Consider the following 7177-nt stretch of genomic DNA (forward strand, 5'->3'; position numbering starts at 1 on the left):
CAAGCACTCACTCGACTACTAAGCCTACAGGCTAGTCTTATTTCGAGTTCGAGCAAATACTTACTCGACCCTTAAGCCTACGGGCTACATTACTTCGAGTTCGAATCACTCACTCGACTAATAAGCCTACGGGCTACATCACTTCGAGTTCTAGCAAGCACTCACTCAACTACTAAGCCTACGGGCTACTCTTATTTCGAGTTCGAGCAAATACTCACTCGACCATTAAGCCTACGGGCTACATTACTTCGAGTTTGAATCACTCACTCGACTAATAAGCCTACGGGCTACATTACTTAGAGTTCGAGCAAGCACTCACTCGACTACTAAGCCTACGGGTTACTCTTATTTCGAGTTCGAGCAAATACTCACTCGGCTATTAAGCCTACATGGCTACATTACTTTGAGTTCAAATCACTCACTCGACTAATAAAGCCTACGGGCTACATCACTTCAAGTTCGAGCAAGTACTCACTCGACTACTAAGCCTACGGGCTACTCTTATTTCGAGTTCGAGCAAATACTCACTCGACCATTAAGCCTACGGGCTACTCTTATTTTAAGTTCGAGCAAATACTCACTCGACCATTAAGCCTACGGGCTACATTACTTCGAGTTCGAATCACTCACTCGACTAATAAGCCTACGGGCTATATTACTTCGAGTTTGAGCAATCACTCACTCAGTTATAAAGGCTACAAGGTCCAAATACGATCAAATCTCCTAAAACCCTATGAAAATCTTCATAAGGCGTGAATGAAACAAAATCTTCACGAAGCAGAGAATAAAACAGAGGAAAGTCGTGAAAAGAAAAGATCTTTATATATATACAAGAATGTTTACAATGTTCGAAAAGGACCTTACACAAAAAAACCAAAATGAAAACTAAGGGCTAAGTTTCTTGGTTATCTGTGGGGGCGGTTTCTTCTCCATCAGGCTCCGCCCCATTCTCGGACCCACTCTTTCTCCCATCATCGCCATCATCATCATCATCATCATCACCATCATCATCATCAGAAGCCAAGTCTTCAACATCGACTTCGAGCTCTTTAACCTTTTTTATCTCTTCGGTGAGATCGAAACCTCGAGCATGGATCTCCCCAAGGGTCTCCCTCCGAGATCGGCACTTATAAAGTTCAGCAACCCAATATGCTCGAGTGTTGGAGGTCTCAGCTACCTCTCTTGCTTGTACCTGAGCATCTTGAGCATCAGCCCGATAGAAGGCCACGAATGCATCTGCATCGGCCTTTGCCTTTTCGGCGTCAGATTTGGCCTTGGCAAGTTCAAAGGCCAACCGAGCCTCGAGCTCCTCTATTCTTCTTGCTTGAACCGAGCTTTTTTCCTTCATGCTTTGAAGTTGGTTTTCGGCCGATGATAATTGGGCTCGAGCAGTTTCTTTTTCAGCGGCAAGACGGTCCATGCCATCTTTCCATCCCAAGGTCTCTGCCCTTATCATATCGACCTCCTTACGAAGCTTCCCAATAAACTCAAGCTTCTGCTGCAACTGCGAGATCAAAATATTAGCCACCGTTCCAGAATCGAGCCCATGGGTTTTTAAGATTACCATTACCTGCTCGGTCAGGTCGGTCTGGTCTTGTTGAGCCTTTGCCAATTCGGCTTGGAGGTCCTTGATTTCTTCTTCCCTTTGTCCGAAGAGGAGTCTAAGGGCATTCCTCTCCTCCGTGACCCGTCGAAGATCGGCCTCATACCGACGCAGCTCAGTTCGAGATTGATAACACGCTTCTCGATGAACCGCTGCGGCCTACGAAGAAAGAAGAAAAGAAGTTAGAAAAGAATAGCAAACATGAAAGTGGTATCAACGAAGGGAGTTAGAGCTTACCCGATTTAGAGCTTGTTGCACTTCACAGAAAAGGCCTGGCACATCACTAGGGCCAGCAACATCCTCGACACCAGTAAACAAATCATAGAAGGGGTCCTCCCATTCATGAGATCGGTTTATCTCGAGGGCCCCTAAAGCTTGGGCTTCCCGAATTGCCCCTTCGGAAAAGGCAGGAAGATCGGGCGAGTTTCCGATTACTATTGCCCCAAGCGACACGCTTGGGGCGTTCTTCTCAGTTCGGAGAGCTTCAGGATCGGCCTCTTCCGATATACCTACCGTTTGTTGACTTTGGTGGGAAGCATCTTCGATCTCTAATGGTTCGGGGACTCTGCCCGAACCTTCCTCCGATATCTCCTCAGTCCGAGGTTGAGCTTTATAAATCACCATCGATACAGCTGCCTTGGGGGCATCGATGTTTTTCTTCATTCGGGCCACCAGCACGGACCCATCGTTTTCTTCTTCTTCCTCGTCTTCATCCCTTAGATGCAGAACTGATTCCATGGTTAAAGGGATGGTATTCTTTTTCGGCTTACGAGTTATCCTCGTCTTCGGTTTTGGATCTTCGGAAGTAGAGACCCCTTTTCTCTTTATTATCCTTCACCGATTTTAGAACAGAGATCGAAGCCTCTTCCTCGTCGGGCGGGGGCCTCAAAACTGCATCTTTCCCCACACCTACATATAGGAAAATTGATTTAAGTATATGGCAAGCATCTCGTTCGAACTACCAAAGATACGAGAAAAAGGCTTACCATGATTTTTGGCCTCCCATCGGCCCTTTGAAAAATCATGCCATGAGCGCTCGGCATATGTGGAGGTCGAAGCTAGATCCCGTACCCAATTCTTGAGGTCGGGAACTGCACCGGGCATCCAAGGAACTGCTGCATCACAAAAGGGGGATATCGGTGAGAAAGAAAATAAAAGGGGCAAAATAGTAGGAGATAATAAAAGAATTACACTTACGCTTCATGTTCTACTCCTCGGGAAATGGCATCTTTTTAGTCGGAAGCAGGTTCGAAGTCTTCACTCGAATGAACCTGCCCATCCAGCCTCGATCCATGTCCTCGTCTATGCTCGAGAACAGAACCTTGGTAACCCGGTGCTGAAATTTTATTAACTCGCCTCGAAAAAGGCGAGGGAAGTACAATCGAATGAGATGGTCGAGGGTGAAAGGCATCCCCTCGATTTTGTTCACGAAGTAACGGATCAAAATAATGATCCGCCAAAAAGAAGGATGGATCTGGCCTAGGGTTATTTGGTATTAACGGTAGAAATCATTAATAACAGGGTCGAGGGGACCTAACGTGAAAAAGTAAGTATACTCACTTAAAAAACCTTTCGGTTATCGAACACATATACCTCGATACTGGCTCACATCGGCCGGGAACCGACGAGCCTTTGTCGACTTTAAAATCAGAGGTAAGAACACACGCCCCAGGAATGCACTCTTCAGGCCGTGGCTCCACCGGTATTTTGTCGGCGGCAGGTTGTGAAGAAGAAGCTTTTTCTTTCTGAGGAATTATTTTTGATGTTTTCGCCATTTTTGGATTTAAAGATCGAAAATGGAAGGAGGTAACAAAGATTTGGTGTTTTTGAAGAGAGACTTTGCAGTGAAAAATCATAGATAAACTCGGAAGATGCAAGAAAGAACTTTATAAATTTGGAGATTAGAGACGCAAAAGTGGTAAATGGTAAAGAAAGGGGCTATTTATAGATTAAGCAACGTCAGTTCAGTATCAACAGTGGCCGACCATCGTCTGACACGCATTAAATGCCTTGAAAAACTAAACCGACGGAACAGCTATCATGTGCATCATGATCGAGCCCGATGTAAACGTCAGCTTATATCTGATCGAGCCGTTGGGAAATCATATCGTTTCTCGCCACATTCTTCCCGAAAAATGAGTGGACTATATGTATATGGTCGAAACTGATTTCGGCCTTCGTACGTCTGATCGAGATGGGAACATAATAAACCGAAAAAAGTCTTCATAATAATGAGATGAGATCCGAAGAAGGCACAAACGAGCTTTAAGTTTCAGGGACAGGTCAAATACTGAGCTCGAACTCATTATCGAACTCGGGTCCGAATCGAACTATAATGAGATATGATGAAATCGAGCTTAATGGTCAGATGCCAACCAATACCGAGCCCAAGTCACTATCGAACCCCGAGTCGGTATCAAGCTCAAACCCGCATCGAGCTCTAAAACTGGAAAACGACCAATACTAAGTCCGATCAAGATCGAGCTCATAGACAAGAGCCGTTACAGCCGCACTAAGGGAGAGAATCTCGGCGGGAATTAGGGAAAAACTGATTTATCATGGGTTCCCCACTATGTATTTTTAATTATATCTAAAGTAAGATCCCCCACTATAAAAGGGATGACTATATTTATGTAAAGCAAAAAAGTTTGGCATACATTGTAATTGAGATATCATACACTCCTATATTGAAGAGTTATCCTTTTTTTTATTCATCTTAGTTAATCCATAAATCATCTTCTTGTTGCATTTTTTCTTTAAAGGGTGTGAATAGGAAATGGAAGAGGCACCTTTTGGATTGCACCTCTCCATCTCACCCTTCCTTTGTCTATAAATTTAGAGGTTTGGCCTCATTTTTAAAAAATAAAAAATCTGAAATCTTCTCCCCTCTTTTCTACATCGTTGCATTATTTTCTAAATAAATATAAGTGTCAAGTGTGATTTGCTATGTTTGTTGAGTTCGCTAAAGTTCTGTGATTTGAAGTGCCGCTATCACAGAATAGTTATTCCATTCTATCCTGGGAGGAATTAATCCGTATACCTTGGGCAACAGTGAGGGGATTAAATTCCTTAAGGCCACACTGTGAATTCAGTGGGCTCGAATTTAATTTTGTTCTTCCTATGCATTTCTGTTTCTCTTTTACTTTACATGATTTTCTGATTTTGAACACAGATTACCAACAAGCTTAAGAAATTTAAACATTTATTTTTTGTGTTTGTCTTAACATTTGACTGTTGAAAACGAGAAAGAGAATTATTATTGCAAAAAGGTGTCTGATCGAGAGCAAAATTTAAGAAATACGTATGCCTACTTTGTCGAAACAAAGGAATGAGTTGGTCCAGAAAATATGGGACTCAGGTGTTAGGTGGTCATTATATTGTCTTGAATGATGGAGGCATCATCAAAGAAAGTTGGGAATTGCAAACAAGAAATCTCGTCTGTTTCTCCCTTTGGTCTTTTGACTATTATGAAAATTAATATGAAGGAATCTACAACAGAGAGTGGCAACTGGCATGAAGCCAAAGAGAAATGTTCTACAAGGAGGTATGAGTTGGTTACTTTCCCATTAAGACTGAATGTTATTTACTGGAAATAGATAGTCTTGTGGCACGATCGAAGTAAATACAACAATCTGCGTGTTTACAAAAGTAATTGCCCGATGATATGGTGAAAGAATACGCTGTTCCAGAAGTACAAATAAAAGGGGGTGCATTAGCATCGTTCACTGTTGTCACGATGTTTCAATGTGTTCGCTTCAGCGATGAATTAATATGAGCATGCAGTGGCATCAATATCGGGTTATATATTCTTTACCATATTCATTCTTTAATTTACTATCCATTATGACTTATAAAATTAATTTTCTATAAATATTGGATAGATGTGCTTATGTGATGATCTCAAAGTATATCCGGTTTGCATGCTAGGATTCGGAATAACATATTATTGAAAGAAAATTGTTATTCCATTTTTCAAATAAAATTGATTTTTTGCATATACTATATAGTTGGTTAGCATGCATAAATTATGTAAAAGATTAATTTCAATGTCGTAAGATATGAATTAGGCTTACTTTGATACTTGAAAGTATTCTTGAGATCTTGAATGTAATATATGTAAATATGTACATATACGTGTTTGATTAGAGTAAGAGATCAAACTGTTTAGATATTATAATGGTTTAGTTGGAAAACTATTCGAAGAGATAAAATCCTCGTGATTTTCTACTCTTATTTTGGAAACCAAAATATTCGTTATTTTCTACTCCTGCTTCGAGTTAAAATGTGCGTGATTTTTTACTCGTTTGTTGAGATTAAAGTCTTCTTGACTTTCTACTCATTTGTCGGAAATTAAAGTCTAAATGACTTTATACTCGTTTTGGAGATTAAAATCTTAGTGATTTTCTACTCTGATTTATTATTCGGTTTGAAGATTAAAAACTTCACCGTTTATTAAATTTGATTGTGTCACATATACTCGGTTTGAAGATTAAAAAACTTCACCGTTTATTAGATCTAGTTGTATCAGATGTTACTCGATTTGAAGATTAAAAACTCCACCGTTTATTAATTTTGAATGTGTTAGATTGGTCTGAAGATTAAAAACTTCACCATTTATTAATTCTGGCACTGTCGTGACACAAACAACCGTTTTTGTGGTTGGCTCTATGACGTAATAGAGGCGGCGAATATGAATCTCCTTTTGAAGAAATATGGTTGGAATATGGAATTATTCACCAAACGACAGCCCCTTAGTCACCGCAATATAATGAAATTGTGGAAAAAAATAAATATAGAACATTAAATAAAATGATGAATGCTTTGTTGATAAGTTCTGGTTTACCCCATAACTTGTGGGGGGAAGGTTATTCTTACAGATAACCGCATACTCAGTCGAGTTCCCCATTGCAAGACGCAATCCATTCCATATGAAAAATGGAATGGAAGGAAGCCCAACTTAAATATTTTAAAGTGTGGGGGTGCTTAGCTAAAGTGCGAGTTCCTAAACCCAAAAGGGTAAAGATCGGACCGAAAATTATTGATTGCGGTTTCATAGGATATGCAACAAATAGTAAGGCATATCATTTTCTGGTTCATAAATAAGAAAATCCCGACATTCACATTAATACGGTAATCGAATCAGATAATGCTGAATTCTTTGAGAATATTTAGCCGTATAAAAAGGAATGTGAGTTGTCTAGTAAAATATCTAAGCGACCTCGGGAAGAAGAAAAGGAAAGTATACCTAATGAGGTGAATCCAAGACGTAGTAAACGTCAAAAGACAACTATTTCCTTTTGACCAGATTTTCTGATATTCTTGTTGGAAAGTGAGCCTCAAACATTTAAAGAAGAAATGTCTTGCTCGAAAGCACAATGTTAGAAAGAAGTAGTGAATAGTGAGATAGAACTCATATTAAGTAATCATACTTGGGAATTGGTTGATCTTCCTCTAGGAAATAAATTTTTGGGTTCTAAGTGGATTTTCAGAAGGAAAATGAAAGTTGATGGTACTATTGACAAATATAAGGCAAGATTGATTGCCAAAGGATTAAGACAACGAGAAGGTCTTGAT

This window comes from Nicotiana tabacum, chromosome 23, assembly GCF_000715075.1.
Source record: "Nicotiana tabacum cultivar K326 chromosome 23, ASM71507v2, whole genome shotgun sequence".
Classification (NCBI taxonomy): domain Eukaryota; kingdom Viridiplantae; phylum Streptophyta; class Magnoliopsida; order Solanales; family Solanaceae; genus Nicotiana; species Nicotiana tabacum.